Genomic DNA, 17101 nt, shown 5'->3' on the forward strand with positions numbered 1-17101 from the left:
TACATTTTTAATGACAATGGCCTCACATGAGCCAAGTGACATCGTGCCTGGTCTGAACTGGGACTTGGAACTTGCACTTGGATGGGTTGTGCACTGAAATCCTGAGCAGATCCACGTTCTTTTAGAAGCTGCTCTTGACATGTGATACAGCAACACGGTGCCTCTTGTTGTTCATAGTAATGTTGACCCATCCAATGACCACGGCTGTTAATTCTGTTAAGTGTCTTTGAGATTGTGTTATAACAAAGCTTTGTTATGAGAGGATTCTGGATAAAAACAACTATATAGTGCTTGTTGATTATTTATATACTTTCAATGCGAATCTTTTGGAAATAGTTTCCTGCTACTGATAATGGTTGAAACCGTGTCAAGTGTGACAGCTAATATGTCGCTAGCACCCTGTAGTTCCCCGTCATGTCTTGACATCAGGGGCGGAGAGATCTGGGAATTAACATTTGAAATAGAAAAAACATTTCCTGTTAAAAGTCTTTCATGATTACTAGCTGATAACAGACTGCATTAGGATAAAGCTTCCAGAAAGATGAGGTCACCGCTGTTTTCATTATCTGCAGCAATAAGAAAGATAAGTGGAGGAGTCAGCGATGAAAAAGTGCTGCGAGCCACCAGTGCGCTGTTTGGGGGGAATTAAAGGCTTTTCCCCTGGATTTACGTCCTTTTTACAGGAATCATTTTAAAATCCACTAATTTGGCAAAGTCCACAAGTGGGTACTGATGCATGACGTGCTTGCTTAAGCAGGCGTGATTGCCTTGCATGAGTGTGTGCCATGTCTTATCTTCTATCTTTATCTTGTCTTATCCAAACAGCCGCAACCATGATGAACCGACTGTACCATTAAAACAGGCACTAACTTTCTCCAACGGAAGTGAGGCTTGCTCATATGTTTTTACCTCAGTGAGGAAACAGTTCAAATGTTGAATGATAATCCAGTGGAAAGGGTACAAAAAAAAAAAAACCACGACATAATAAATTAATCTCACGAGGAAAAGAGATGAAGAATGGATGATGAGATCTTTGGACGAGTGTTTTAAGTTAGTTACACTGTAAAACTTTTGTTTAGAAACTCAGCTATGTAAGTTTAACATTGACCCTCAGATAGAAGATCCTGGGTCCGAAAACTCAGCTGCCCTCTCAGGATCTCTCTGTGAGGTGTTTACATGCTCTTCCCGTGTTTGTGTGGCTTTCCTCCCACCATCAAAAAACATGTGAGGTGCTTAGGCCAGGTTGGCCAAAAGTGTTCAGGCACTGCATTGCAGCGGCTCAGGACTAACCACCAATTCTGATCTCGCAATTTCCCGAAAATGATCCAGGTAATCCTTGACTTTGCCGAGGATTTTGTCATTAAATGACAGATTTTCCTGTGGGAAGTAAACCAGCACCGTCTATTGTTTCTTGATACCAGAAAACATCCTTGCCAGGTGTCCATTTCTGAGAATGTTGTCCAGTAAATGTTCAGGTTTATAGCAGCTGTATGTCACTGTCTGTTCCTGCCCCCCCTGCATACAGCTGCATCTCCTTTCTCCCCAACTATTACGTCTGCTTCGGCCCATCTGTCATCCCTTGTTCTACTCTCTGCACGGCCGTGCTCCGTCTCTCTGCTGGAGGACCATCTGTTTCTGCGGCCTCGACCTGCGGTTACGCCGCTACAGCTCTTACGGCTGGTGTGTTCGGGTCCATGGCCCCCTTGTACGCCGACTGGCACGAGGGCCTGACGAGGGAGAAAGTGCGTGTGGTTTTGGAGTCATTTGGAATATTTGCTGCCTTGAGAAAAACCCGGGTTCAGAAGGTGACGAGGCTTGAGACTCTCTACCTCAGTGGTCGACTCCCCTTCCTGCTTTTCCTCCAGGGGCCTCGGATCTTCTTTGGTTCCCAGGTCACTGGGAGGGTGGAGGGTCAGGGGAGTTAGACGTGCCTGTCTGGTCTTCTCCCTTGGCTCTTCATGATCCCGCTCCTCAACCTGTAGCTCACATGCTTCTGGATTTATGGAGTCACTTGGTTCTGGACTCCTGCAACCCTTGTAGTTTTAACATCCATCCATCCATTTTTATTTCCCACTTAATCCTGAAGTCAGGATCACAGGGGTCTGCTGGAGCCTGTCCCAGCTGTCATATAGGGAAGGCAGGGTACACCTAAGGTACACCTAGGGTACACCCAGGGTACACCTAGGGTACACCCAGGACAAGTTGCCAGTTCATCACAGGGCCACATAGAGACAAACAAAGACAAACAAGCATTCACACTCACACACACCTACGGTCAATTTAGAGTTTCCAATTCACCTCACATGCATGTGAGGAAGCCGGAGAACCCGGAGAGAACCCACGACCTTCTTGCTGTGAGGCGGCAGGGGCCAACCACATCCATCTGCAATAATCTCAATTCTATATACCATTGATGACCATGACCACAGTTTGCTTGCGCTCGGTGGTGAACTGACATCAGCGAGTGAAACTTGATTTAAATGTCGAGAGGAATACAGGTGGAGGTTGCCCATTAAAAAAAATTGACAGAATTTATTTGTTTTGATTTCCTTTCTTTATTGAAGGAATGCTTGTGTCTTCTGTCCATGCTCTTACTGTCGAGGGAGAATTTAGTTCAAGTTAAGTTCCACTGGTGAGGTTGTAATTGCCTTACATGTAGTAGGTTACTACCCTTGCTAAGTTTTATGCTCATATTTTATGAGGTGCAGAAGGCTTTGATCGGTGGAAGAAAATGTATCGTCCCTTTAAATTTAAACCCACTCATACACACTTTGAGATGACTAGAAAATAATCGCTCAAACAAAGATCCTGAGAGGAGATAGAAGAGGAAGTGAATGTGACAAGTATCTCATTGGTTTTCCTGTTCCTGCCTCTGCCAAACTTGCTAAAACTGCTTAGGTTAACCCATAGTCATATGTTATTGTCTGGTATAAAATATTAAACTATTTCTCTTTTGGTTTGAGAATGTTTGTCAGAATAAAGTAAATCAAGATAAGTGGCTCTGACATAAGAATTAAAGTGAGTTGACAGATGTCAACATAAATCAATTTAGATAGCTTTGAGTTGATATGAGCAGAGTATTGGGCCATAGTTGCATCACTTAATGCTGAGAAATAAGGAAATCCTGAGTCAATGGTCATATTTTTTTTTTTACATCTGATACAATTTAATTGTGTCCCAAAATCAGAATATTCTGCATCTTAGTTGTTCATTTGCAGTGTTTGCATGGAAAAGAGGCCTGTGTGATGATTTTTACGGGCAGCAGTTTGATGGAAACTTTAATAATTGCAACCATGTGTCAGTGGAAAGGTCAAATTTACGGGGAATTCTGCACAATTGCGGGAGGATTAGGGAGGGAGAAGCTATGAGTTGTTGAAAGTGGAGACAGAAACATGAGGATGTGACTCGCTCAGACGTGGCGTTTGGGTTCAGACCCGAGGCTCCAGAGTCACATGACTCTGCTGGAGCAGGGTCACATCCCACCTCAGCAGCTTCTCCTGTGTCACCTCCGATCTGTCTCGGGTATCCCCCCGGCTCTGCTTCAGTTTGGTTTGTGCGTTCGCCATAACAAGATCCAACCAAACACTCAAAACTCATCTCACCAGATGAAAGTCAGTCTCATCAAGGTAGGGCAGAGAAAAATAAATGCACTTTTTTATTTGATAGAGAAAAAAAAATGTTTGATTGTGCTGAATTGTTTGCATGGTTTGGTTACATTTCGAATTGCCTTCTGAACTTTGTGTGTGAACTTTGTGTGTGTTGTGCAGTGTAGTTCATGTTGCTTTGTTGCACGCTCGTGTTGCTTTGCTTCTGTGTTTTGGAACTTCACAACTGTTGTGATTGTTAAATGCCATTCTGATTTGAAAATATTTTTGAACGTTTACAATCTTTTAATACATTCTCAACTACATAAGAACAGCAGATGTCAGCTGCTCTGCTGTTCTTTGGAGCTTCTCATTGGTGCAGAGACAATCTTGTCCAACGAGACAGCGCATGAATTTTACCCTGCAGTGAATCTGCTCCATATAGTGCGACGCCAGTGGTGGTGCCTTCAAGGTTTTTGTGGTATCTGGTGCATGTCTCTCTCTCTCTCTTCCGGTTTATGTGTGTGTGTGCGTGTGTGTGAGTGTGTGTGTGAGTGTGTCTTCCTGTATGTGTGAGTGCCCATGCCTTGAGGGCGTCCGAAAATGATGCGTAATCTTCCATCATTTGACCTCAGTTATATAATCAGCGCACAATTGTTGCATCCAGCAGAAGATTGGCAGCCTTGACTGCACAAATGTGGGAAACTGTTATTTGTACCTTAATAGTAATAACTCTAATTCAAAGCTTGTATACAGATGTTAGTTGTGGTGAGAGTGTATGCGTTTGAGTGTCACTGACGAGCAGTGTCGTGTGTGGCTAAATGAATACAGCCTTCCTCTGTGTCGCTCTGAAGTCAGGGTGGTTGTTATTCCTCTGCAGAAAGGACTCTGCTCAGTCAGTCTTTTGAAGCAACACTATGGAGTATTTCTACATTATAATTATAGTTTCAAGGTCATCTGTATGATTCATTGGCTTGTAGCACAGAGAATTCCAACCCTGGAATTGTTGGGGACGTTCCCTTGTGTGTCGTTTCCAACACAAGGGACGACACATTGTGTCGTCCCTTGTGTTGGAAACGACACAATTTGACTGCCTGCGTGACAGACAAGGAGATCAGACACTGAAGTGAATTTGGAGTCGGTCCCAGTGGAGTTTATTGTGGCGTGCTGTTTGCAGCGGTTGGTGTTGCCATTAGTGCAGTTTGAAAGTCGTTGCAGCGGCTGCACAGCCTCTGGTCAAAGAGTTAATCAGCGATCCCGCTAATGCGCTCATTTTGAATATTCAGGCGATTCAAGGGTAAAAGCTGGGTTGGAAAGTAGACGTTGACACGGCAGCAGAGCCGTGCTGGACTCTTTGTCAAGGTGAGCTTCATTTCTGCAACAACTTCTGTTGAGTTACGACAGGAAATCACTGTGCACTTCCTGTTACTTAACATTTGGAGCGTCGTGGTTGAGCGAGAGAGCAAAGAAAATAGTCAAAGTATGCCTGTCCACGTCTTTTTGCTTTCTCCTGCACTGTTTATCTCTCGACATTATATAACCTCGTCCGTCCCGCTTTTATCTTTCATTTTGTCTTTTCATCACTTGAACTCACACATGGAAACGCAGCGCAACATACGGAGAGGAGCTATCACTCAGTGTGTGTTTCCATATGTGTGTGTGTGTGTGTGTCATCATTCAGACTTGGTCATGAATCTCCTGCTGGCTGACCGCAGTCGGCAGCCCCTCTGGCTGATTTACTGACTTCCAACGCTGGCGCAGCGTCCTGAACCTCCAAACGCACGGCACGCAATCTACCGACACTCACTGCGGCCTGACAGGGATTTTATATGTGAAGTCACAACAATGGCCAGATGTTGGCAGAAGCCTTGGAACGGATCATCTGCTTTGAGGAAATGTACATATGGAATGCTGCGTGCGTCCTTCTAACCCGTGATGATGTCAGCCAGTGAGACAGAGGTCTGGCTTCTGCCAGGGGAAATGGAAGTGAAAGATGCAGCAAGTGACAAAATATATGTTCAAAAAGCTGAACGGAGCATTTTTTTTTTTTTTTTTTTTTTTGTACCAGTTATGTAAAACACTGAAATGAGACCCACGCAGAATTTTCTGTTGCTGAGTTTCCGTTGCAGATTTTTGTAAAAATAAAAGCGATATTTTCTAGAATTTCAACAAAGTGCAATTTCAATTTGCAGGTGTTTCCATTGAAGGGTGTGAACCACATAAACCATAAAATCTCGTCCTGCGAGACCTCACTTTGAGGAGAATGGAGGTACAAAACATTTTCATTGGAAGTGAACTAGTCACATGACCCCGTACGTCCCGTCCGGGCGATGTGTAAATGTCTTTCCATGACACTTTTGCGATATACCTCGATATCAATACGTCTGAAAAGCCAGCTCGTGAGGGGGTCAAAACCTTTGAGCCATATTTGAGAGATTCTTCCGAGTTTGTGCGTTTCCATTACCAAGTTTTTATTGCGATATTCAGCTTCTGCGCAATTCTAGGGGTCATGGAAACGCCATGACGTCTACATGCTATCAGTGTCTGGTTCTCCAGATTCTTGTTCACTGGACACAGGTAGATGTGTACTGATCTCTTTTGCTCCTGCTCTCAGAATTTGTGGCCTCCTTCTAACGTCATGTCAGAGAGCATGACAAACTAGAGCTGTACAGACGCCATGAGATCTTTAGAGTGTGTCACCCATTGCAGGGCTGTCTTCTTTACGGTAGAATATGTTGCATCTGTGAAGGTTGTAAAGCACCTTGAGGTAAATAGCATTTGCCTTGGACTATAGAAATTAAATTTGATTGGTTGGTTGGTTGGTGGAACATAGCCTGCTAACATGGTAGAACTCTTACATGGAAGGGTTAGGGTATGATGTTCTTACTTTGCCATTCCAATTTGCCCATAAAACAGCTGCTCCTGTTTTACAACCTTTTTTTGCATTGTGCATTTTCACTGCTTGCCATGGCAGAGGTTGAGGAGGATGTGCACAGACCCATTTTGTGTGCGTGTGTGTGTGTGTGTGTGTGTGTGTGTGTGTGTGTGTGTGTGTGTGTGTGTGTGTGTGTGTGTGTGTGTGTGTGTGCATCCGTGCATGCACGGGTGTTTGTGTGTGTGTATGTCTGTGCACGCGCTTACTTTAAAAATGACAAAGCAAGTGTTTTCCCTCAACTAAGTTTAATAAATTATATTTATCTAGTTGTATTTTTAATTGATTGTGCTTCCAATCGACTCTGCTGAGAGTTTCTTGGTTCCAGAAAGATTTGTCCTTCCTCAGTCTTTTCATGTCAACCATCCATAAACCCACTTTGCTGACTTGACAGCAGAATTGAAGGAATTTACTCTGAGTCTGCAGCCCAAAGCAGCCCGACTGTATTTGTAATTAAAATGATTTCACGCAAGATTCCAGCAATCTGTCTTTGTCGGGACCTTTCTCTCGAAATGAATTGCTTGAATAGAAGCTCAACGTTTTAGAAGACTGCAATTACGTGGAGCAGCTTTAGCAAACGCGCACCGTCGTCACGGTGACACCAGAGATGCGACGGCTCCTTCATGAAAGATATGGTGGCATTTTCCACATTTCCTTCCATTTCCCCGTGGAGGAGGCCCCACCCAGTCCACGACACGCACATCCAACACGCCCTGCAGAACAAACTGGATCGTCATTGGCTTGGACGGATTAAGCCGTCCAACTTTCTTTTCGCTCCGACAAATGACTTTGCAAAGGTTGATGGAGGCAAGACACAACTTGTCTGACGTTGGCACCTTCTGCAACCTGTCACAGAACAGTGGCGTGAGAAGTGGGTCTGTTTTCTGGGCCTGTGTGTGTGTGTGTGTGTGTGTGTGTGTGTGTGTGTGTGTGTAGATTTTAACACCAGGCGGTAGTGTTTTTTTTCTGAAACATGTAGCACAAACCACCGCAGTAATTCTGCTTTATGTGCTTCTGTCTGCCAGTTGTTTTATTGATGTCTGTGGTTTCGAGAGGTGCCAATTGAAACAGCAATACCTTTGTCTGCTTTACTGCAGTACCAGTAGGAAAGTATGTCATTTGAAGGTACAACTACAGTGTAGAAATCGGTTAAATTGTGGACTAATTTACCTGTAATAGGTATCAGATAAATTTATTATCTACTTGAAAGATTCCACAGTGTGGAAAATTCACATGACTGCACTCTTGAACAAAAATGTGACAGCAGCCTGTCAGGGACCTTGATTTGCAAGTGGAATGACAGGAGTTTGTACGCAAAGCCGTCACATTTTTTGTTTTTCCTGGTTTATTTCCCTGTCACAGTGAAGCGGCCTGAAGTTGGGAAACATCACTCATCAGAGGAGAATAAAAAGCAAGCCCCTGTGAACTTGTGTCAAGCAAATGCCACCTGACAGAAATAAAAACGTATTGCTGAATGCTGAAACGCATGTGGTGAAGCCTGGGAGCAGATGGTGGTTACATCACACCATATCTTCTGAAGACACAGATTTGTGGTTTTTTATTTTTTGGTTTTCTGCCGCTGGCATTAGCAGATGAAGCTCTCCTATTTAGTAATGTTCATTAGCTCTATCCAAAGTTAACTTTAACTTTGTAACACATATGTCTGTATGTGTGTATCTTTAACACAAGCTTTACAAATATCATAAAGTTGTGTTCATGTGGCATTTCCTCTGAGAAGTCACCAACTGTGCACTTTTGACACGTTGCAAACCAGTTCAGTAAATGCACAATACCTGCACTGAATGTTGTTAAAGAGATTAACGGGGGATTTTCACCCTTATCCAATTATGTTAAATGGTCTTCCAGGAATTTTACCTTCCAGCGGTAAACCAGTTGCTTTGTGTTTTGGTGAGGGTCAGGTTGAGGTTTTTCCAGGGTTGGTTTGTTTCTTGTTTAAGTTGGCCGAGCAGATGTTACTGCCATACAGTAGATGTGCATGGCATAACATGCAAATCTGCAGGGTTCCTCTCTGTGTTAGAAACAGATGCAGGTAAAGACTCTCAGTTAATACAGATCCTCCCAGGGCACCGTGTGATATTTGCTATCTATCACCTCGGATTACGATGCCTGTCTTCAGTTCTGAGTTGTAGACTGATGTCTCTTTAGCTATCGAGCTAATGGGGGCTAATATTTTTTATCATCAATGTGTGCATGATAGTGGTGCATTTTTTTGGCATATTCGCCATGTTTACTTCTACATATTTAAAAAAAAATAAAAATGTCTACAAAATGGGTGTTATATTCCAGGATTGGGACTCAGGGTCAAAGGTCAAGGAACAGGGATGAACATTTAAAATTGGATGTGTTCATAAATCTTGCAAAGTGTTGCCTCAAGTCCGGTCTGAAGACCACTTTTATGTGGCGTGATTCATAATTCATATTTCATTACATTGGAGCGCTGCGTGTTGACATTGTGCGCTGCCCAAAACTCCGCACCGCTTTCATTTGTTGCCTGTCACATTTTATTGTATGATTAGAAGCAGATCCACAGACACACTTGACAGCTTCAGAGATTCCCAGCACTAATCTGCAGTCGCATTAATATAATATCAGAGGTGATGGATGTTCCACCACGAGCAGGATTAGGACATATGGGCCATTGTGGTGTTGAATTGAAATCCAATATAAAATGAGCGTCTTTTCATCACGGGGAATGTGTTACAAGAAGACAATTACTGAAAGTACGCTTTGATGTAGTTTTTGCCAAATTAAATCCCCCAAAGCATTTGTCAGAATAGAATAATCTCTTTGTTCTGTTCACTTACAGAGTTGATTTTAAGAATAGGAGCCGCTGGGAGAGGAGATAACGAGCCTCTTCTCAAACTGAAGGAGGCAGAAAAACATGAATTGCCTTCACGCTCGTCTTTTCGCTCCTGCGCGCTCTACACCCCCCCCCCCCCTCCCCCCGCCCTCCACCCCACCCCCACTCATCAGAATCTTGTTCTTTGATTGTGTAACATTCGAGTGCGTCTGCGTAACATTTTATTGCGATGGGAAACGGGAAGAGAAGGAGCAGGAGTGGGAATATGTATGAAAGACAGCGGGGTTTGTATTGGCAGGGGCAGAGTCGTTGGCACTTACGACAAGCCGCCGCCACCGCCGCCGCTCCTGTTGATCCAAGCCGTCGGTCCGTTCAGGCTTAAATATGTCAACAAGTATTCTGAATGGCATTAAGGGCTTTTTTTTTTACTGTCCCAAAAGGTGACCTTTTTTTTTTTTTTTCCAACTTCAAACAATTGAAGACAATAGCTAATGGACATCCAATTTCCATTTCCTGAGCAATTTGCAATCACACGTGGTAACAGGAGAGCCATTTCCAGGACTGAGCTGAGAGGCCGGAGCCAAAGCACACAGCGGCGCAGGATTCCCTAATAACAGATCAGGCCACAGGGTCTCCGAAAGGGAAACAGGCCCTTTTGCACATGTTTGCCCACTCACAAAGATCAAAACAGAAGCATGATGTGAATTAAGTGTGTAAGGTGTCAGGTTTCCCCTAAAAGACTTTTACCTCCTGATCCCCTGGGGAGCAAAGCCTAAAATATATGCTAGTGAAAGTGTAAACTGCTGCGTGGAAGATAGAATAGCTTGGCAGCGGACAGAAGTCACTCACTACTCAGCAGTGACAGAAAGAAAGAAGAAGTCCAGGCTCTGATGTAGCGGATTTGAAATTCCGGCAAGGCTTTTATTCCTTTCTAATATTTTATTTAAAGTCACTGAGTGCAAAGCAGGATTCCACATCTTAAGGAAGTGGCAGTGACGGAGGCGTGTAGCCGAATAAATCAGCCCGAAACACGTTTAGGTTGGAACCCATAACCTCTCGAGTGAGCGCTGACACGATACCTCGCTCACGCGTCACTGCAGACATGCTCACGTAGTGTCGTGGTCGAGACGGCACCAACTGCGACCAAGACCAGACCAAGACTTTATATATCAAAGAAAAAAAATCAACAAAACAGGAAAAAATGACCAGTATCTTTTTTTAAATTCAAGTTTGCTTCGAAATGGGACAGCAACGTCTCTTTTATCATTTTCTTCAACATTTTGCTGCTTTGCCAGCTATTTTGAGACATTTAAACAAAACAACTTTGCTTCATAAAATTAAAAATGAAGTTCACTGGGAATAAGGGGGCAGGGTGTCACTCTGGGTGTCACCAACAGAGTGGAAAACGGCAGCAGCTGGATTCTTTTCCGTTATTATCGTGTCATTACAGTGGTCGGCTGAGTCTCAACCGGTCTGGATGAAAAATCCCCAGTGCGTCCAGTCCGAGACCCGAGACCAGACCCAGTAAAAATGCCCCAGAGTCCGAGACGAGACCGGGGGTCTGGAGACCGAGACCGACCTCCAGCACTACAACACTATGCTCATGCACATAAATGTCCCCAAGCAGTCTTACTAAAGAACGTGCAGGACGTAACAACTGTCTGCCTAAAAAAAAAACCAAAGTATTATTTGTGAATTATTTTCATTATCTTATTTCTCAACACATGAAAAACTGACACACATGCAAATTCAAACAACCATCTTCTCTTTTTTTTTTTTTACACTGTGCTTGCAGTTCGTCGCAGTCTTGTGAAATAATTAAAAAAACAAACAAAAAAAAAAAAACCGAGACATCACTCATCTGATTCCCTGACTGGATGTTGGAAGCATGCGCAGGCGGCCAGCAGGCAGGGCTCCCGCGGCTCCTGATGATGGGCGTGGATGTGAATAACGTCCTGTTTTGAGAAGAGATAGAGGGACAGAAAGAGCGACTTGTTATTGATATCCTCGCTGGAATCTTGTTTCCTCTGTTGGCCGAGGCATTTCCTCCTCTCCTTTTCCCAAATTGCTCTGGGGACACAGACGCAGGGAGACGCCACAGGATGATGAAACGCAATACAGGAACATGCACTGTGCTACCGCGTCGCCGTAATCCAACGCTTGCATAAAAGCGCTTGTTTGTGTTGTCTGCAACCGATATGGATGTGATTAGCGCGACATCAATGCCATTAGATGAAAATGTTGATTTGCAGGTGTTTGCAACAAGCCGGCAGCGTGCTCTGATTGTTAACTGGTGAGTCCGACGTCATCGGGTGTCTGGAAAAAGCTCTCGGTGGCGTCACGCAACATTAACTCTTGGTCCCCTGAATGGTATTTTTAAGCAGTCTTTATCTTACAACCTTTGCATTCTGCACAGTGATAAGCAGAACCCTGTGACCGCTCATTATGTCTGTTTGTGGAAAAAAAAGAGTCAAAACCTCACCAGCAAACAAGTCAGCAACCGTCCCTGAAGTCTTTCATTGGGCTTGATGAGTTGTTATACGTGATGAACCGTTGGGCCGCATTTGAAAGAGGTAAACACGAGCTTTTAATCAAACCAGCGTAAACAGAGTTTTTGCTCCGTTGGCTCCCAGCGCCTTTTTTGTTTTGATCACGTCAGCAGTTTTCCACAGCCATCGGCGCAGTAGGCGACGAGTCTCACAGGTCTGTTTGGTTGTGCTTTCATTTGAGCAATTTGTGGCTGCATCAACGACTTGAGGGTTGAGCAGGTTGACTCCTGCCAATAAAGAGTCGTGAGGTTCGAGACTTCATCAGTGTATGTTGGTTTGTAGTCACCCTTTTATAATATGAATACAAAAAAGTGCGCAGGCAATTCAGCAAAGAGGATGTGGACGCATTTATTTTCACTTTTTGGGTCTCTAACCTATATTAATAACAACAACGTTAATAACAACGATAACCTTTCTAATCAAACTCTATTTCGCAAAGCTATTTTCTAATTTGGAACAAAAGGTCCTGGTCTGGTTTATTACTCAGCATTTGTTTTCATAATCAAAAGTATGCAGATACAAATCAGCAGACTGTATGATTTGTGTCGCACTGCAGTAACAGACTATGTTATCATGTATTTTCTGTTGGGACTTTAAAAAAAAACAAACTTAGTACAGCTCCAAAAACTATATAAAGTGGCTCAACTGAGAAAACTCAGCAAAAATATCTTTGAGCTCAGCAATGTGGCCCTGCTGTGCGTAGTTCAGCCTGTAGGTTGTGCTGTAGCCAACAAAGTGAGGTGTGGCGGTTGTGGACATCCTGGCCTGGGCACCCGGGGAGCACGCTGTCCATTCATCATCCATCCTGTTGTTGACGCAGACGGCCAGAGTCAGCACTCAAGTTGTTAGGCGGTGAGTTTTATCAGCTCCCCAAATGCAACACGTGACCTTCGACCAGGGAAGTGTTGCGTGGCGTCGCAGGATGTGAGCAGGATCAAAGATGATGGCCAGAAGCAGGAAGACGAGACGCACACGCTGACCCGCCTGATGTCCATGGGATCAATGGAAAGGGACAAGCCAGGGGTCAAAGGTCAAGATAATTTCTACTGTAATAAGCACTTTTCCACGAGAGCCTTGCAGGGCACAGGGTCCGAAAAAAAACCCAAAATGAAGCTTTTACTCCGCATAAAGTGTGAGTCGTCTACAGGCGTGAATGCTGATCCACTGACGAAGATGTTTCATGGCTTCATCATCACTGCACACTTTAAAATCCTGGTTCTACGAAGCCTCAGCCTCAAACATAAAGCAAGTACTCAGTATGTTCTAGTAGTTAGTCACTAAAAACACTTGTGGCTTTATTGGCTATTGCTATGAGTGCTTGTGTTATTTATTAAGAGCAGCTCAGCTCAGTAGGAGGCACAGCAAATCAATAGCAGTTTGTTTGGTTTGTGATTATGCGATGATATCGCAGTGTATATATTGTAATAGATATGTAATAAATGATAAACGGGGTGACCGTTGTAAATATTTGCAGCCTGCTGTCTTACTGTAAGATTAAACGAAACATTACAAGTGCAATCAGCTGAGTGTTTTCCCGCTACTGCTTCACTGTCATTGCTTTATGTTATCGCTGCGCCATCCTCTAACAGTTCCACGTTTATTTCACGCATACTAATGCAGCCACACAAAGCAGTTAAATAAACCGATGTCTCACTCCCTCAAACTAAGCTAATTTGCTTTGTCTTTTGTTGGCTTTCAGTGGCTTGGTTACTCGGCCGTGCTCCCGACAGACTATATTTTTAACTTCCGCAACAGTTTTCTTTATCCCTCCCCACAACTGGCCACTGCTATTAGATAACCGGGCCCACGAAAGTGGAGCTGTGTCAGGGGAGCCGACCAGAGAGGCCAAAGGTCGCGTGCCACCCATTCTAGCTGCTGTTGTTTTGAGTCCCACAGCTGGAGCGCTGATGGACGTTTTCCATGCGAGTCACCGCACAACGCCTTGACACAGCTGTGGAGGGACGTCAACAAAATGCTCCGATGGATCTTTGCAGATCCGGCCCGGTTTGTTTTTTGCCAGGTAGCGCCGACTGCTCCAGGTTCCTCGGTGCCACAACCGTCCTGTTGCTGGTTTTTGTTAACCTTTGCTGTCTTTTTTTAGGTTCCACTCCTATATTTTATACGGATGTTTAAACAAAGGTCATAGTTTTCTTCTTGCAATTGACAGCTGTTACGACCCGGCTCGTTGTTGTAAAAGGAATCGCAACAAAAAGAAAACTCTCCAGATAACGATGAGATTTGCTTTATTATCCGTTAATAAAACGAAAGTAGGCAAAGCCAAACTACAACTAAAAAGAGACCACTTGGTGCTGTTAAATCAATAAAGAAATAAAACCAAAAGAGACTCTTAAAAAAACAAGTTGCTGTCCAGTCGGAACTAAAAATGCCACAAAACGGGGAACAAAAAGCCTCGATAAAAACCTGCAAACCAAAGATACGAAAACAGCACTCGTCAACCTGAAAACTTCTAACAGAAATATTTCTCTGAAAACTCAAAAACCGATGGCAAAATAAAAAAAAAAAAGGGTAGTGTGTCTGCCTGCGAGTTGTGAAAAAGAGCTCAGTTTTCCATCTTCTCCTCGCACTCCTTTGCCAACAAAATCTCTCTGCAGTTCACACTTTGTTGCGCAGCTGTTTGCTTTTCTCTATCTCCTGTTGTCCTTTTGATAGAGATTTTAATCCTCCCACTCACATCCTCCCCCTCTCCCCCCCCCTCCTCCATTTTTTTCCTCTGCTTTCTTTATGAGGTCAGTTTTATATGACAGTGTTTTTGACTTCCTATTCAATTTCCATTCTCCAGCGTCCTCCATCTTTTCTGAATACACCTCTGTTTCTTCTCTCATCCTCATCCTGTTTTCACCTCCATACTTATCCATAACATTTTTCTTGCTTTACTGTTTGTCCTTCCTTTTTCTTCTTGTGATTTTCTATTTTTCTCCCACTACCCTTTGCTTTCTTGCCAGTGTCTCACTCTACCATGTGTCCCTTTACATTTCCTTCCTTCCTTTTTCTCCTTTTTTCTTCCCTCCCTTCCTCTGTACTAATTGCCGTGCTGTGTATATGTTCCAGGCTCCTGCCGGTGAAGTTCAGTCTGCAGTGCTCCTCCTCCTCCTCCTCCTCCTCCTCCTCCCCCCCCGACCCCCACCCCCTCCTCCTCTATCTCTCCTGTGCTAAACTCACTCCTTGGCCCTCCCTCTTTCTCTCACTGTCTGCCTCTCTCTCTCTCTCCCTCCCTCTCCCACCCCCTCTCTGTGTTTGTCGCGCTCTCTCTCTCTCCTCCACACACACACACACACACACACATACACACTGAGCAGCGGCGCATTAAGCTCGGAGCTTCTGCGCGATGTGTCTGAGTGTCTGAACAGTCTGGATAACAACTTCTCAGTGGAAGTGATTGCAAAGGATTTAAAGTGAGAGGGTGCCGCTCCACCGCAGGTATCATTTTGATTTTGCACTTTGTTTGTTGTGTGTTGCGTGTGCGGTTGTTTTGCTGGTTGTCAGATACATCTTTCATTCCAATGGTTGACGTGCCAGTCTTTTTTTCTCCTTAATAGCTAAGAAAGGCTTTGACTTTGTATCAAAAACAATGCATAAAAACTTCCATAATCCTTGAATGTATATTTAATAACCTCCAATTATTTATATATGTATATGGTAGTAGCAAGACTTTAAAGTTTATATTCGCTAACAAAATGTCACATAACTTTAACTAACTATCCAACTAACTACAGTTTAAGTTGTTTTTAACAGTGGACCCATAAGTGTCATGACCGTGTAAAATGTAGTGAACAGGTTTGCTGAATTGTTCCCTCTGTCTGAGGTCAGGCACTCAAAAAAAAAAAGAAGAAAAAAACTCAAAGTCACCTGTTTTGCCATAGTGATGGTGAGAATTGCTCAATAATCAAAAGGTGTTGCTGTGAGTTGAGCGCGGAGCTCAGATTTGCGTTGCGCCGCGGTCAAACGCCACTCCAGTCCAGTTTGACTGAGTGCGGCTGCTGTTCAGTTGTGGATGCGTCTCTGTGGCTGAGCGCCAGTGGACCTTCCACTGCTGCCTGCCTGTCTGCAAGCACTCGCCTGTGCTCCCTCGTGTCCCTGTTGGCAGCAAATTAGGAGGAACCTCGTGTGCCCCCTCGCTTTGCGTGTGCGCGCGACAGCATTCTAGTGAGCCGTTGATCACTGCGATGGGAACACGAGGTGCGACAGAGTGAACAGCGAGGACCGTCTTTTGTTGTTAGGATGGCCTGCAGTGGTGCGACAGGAAATCAGAGCTGGAGACAGGGGAGGACTGCCAGTTGAGATCGTGTATCAAATCATGCGAGGGATCAGTTCTGTTATTTGAATTGTTAAATTGTTCTGTTGGTGCACCCACAATGTATTTTGTGCTGGCCTTGCGCTTTGTGTGTATTTGCCTCTGCTTTTACGATATGGATGGACAAGACAGCTAAGAAGTGGGTTACAGTCTATGCGCCAGTGACTGATGCGATATACTTATAGTGAGTATCAAGTCAAAGTTGTTGTATTTCACCAGTGAAGCGATGAAGCCCTCAGGGCAGCGGAGAGACGGCTCAGTGGGACGTGACATCAAGAAAGATCTTACTGCTTATCTTCAAGTTCTGCTGTTAAAACTGAGCAACACGGAAACTCCATTATGACTGCTTTCATAAGTTAACAAAAAAAAACCCTTCTGGTCAAAACTGTAATTACTTGAAAGAATTTCAAATAGTTACGAGAAAACTGTCAACACTTAAAGTCTCAGTCTTTGGCCTTGGGGGGGGTAAAAAGGGGGTTGAAATTCAGCAAGAGTGCAAGATTAATGCTAATTGAACCATGCTATGAAATAAAGTGCATCAGGTTTTATAGTTGCTTTAGTTGCTCTGTAGGAATTCAGCCTTCATGTTCAATACCGGACATATTCATTGGGATTACACAGCAATAAGACTGCACTGCACAAATACTTCATGGCACAACTGGAACACATTGAACCTCTCAAGGGGAATTATTAGTGTTCTGATTCTGAGTTTAAATGAATTGGTGTTGCGTTACACACAGTGCGCTACTTTATTTACAGGACTTTTTCAAACACGACACGCCTTGATGAATTGATGATGAATAAGATGTTGCTTTTATCAGCCCCAGTGTGTCACTGTGCAAACATTGGTAATTGCAACAAGTACTTAGACCTTACTCAGAAAGCTGAGTAGCCGTCATCGCA

General features: G+C 44.0%; 1 protein-coding gene across 3 annotated transcripts in view; it reads left to right on the forward strand.

The window, feature by feature from the left end:
• Positions 1–17101, forward strand: part of arhgap36 (Rho GTPase activating protein 36) — a 45032-nt gene that overhangs the window by 1029 nt on the left and 26902 nt on the right. Inside the window, exon 1 of one of the 3 annotated variants that reach the window (XM_076028040.1) lies at positions 15167–15324. The exons of the other annotated variants lie outside the window; for them this stretch is intronic. The gene's annotated coding sequence lies outside the window, so the exon portion shown is untranslated. Of the gene's footprint in view, positions 1–15166; positions 15325–17101 lie in introns of those variants that run through there. 3 annotated transcript variants of the gene reach the window in all.

Source organism: Nelusetta ayraudi, unplaced genomic scaffold (genome assembly GCF_046127955.1).
Source record: "Nelusetta ayraudi isolate G7.1 ecotype Tasmania unplaced genomic scaffold, CSIRO-AGI_Nayr_v1 ptg000022l, whole genome shotgun sequence".
NCBI lineage: Eukaryota > Metazoa > Chordata > Actinopteri > Tetraodontiformes > Monacanthidae > Nelusetta > Nelusetta ayraudi.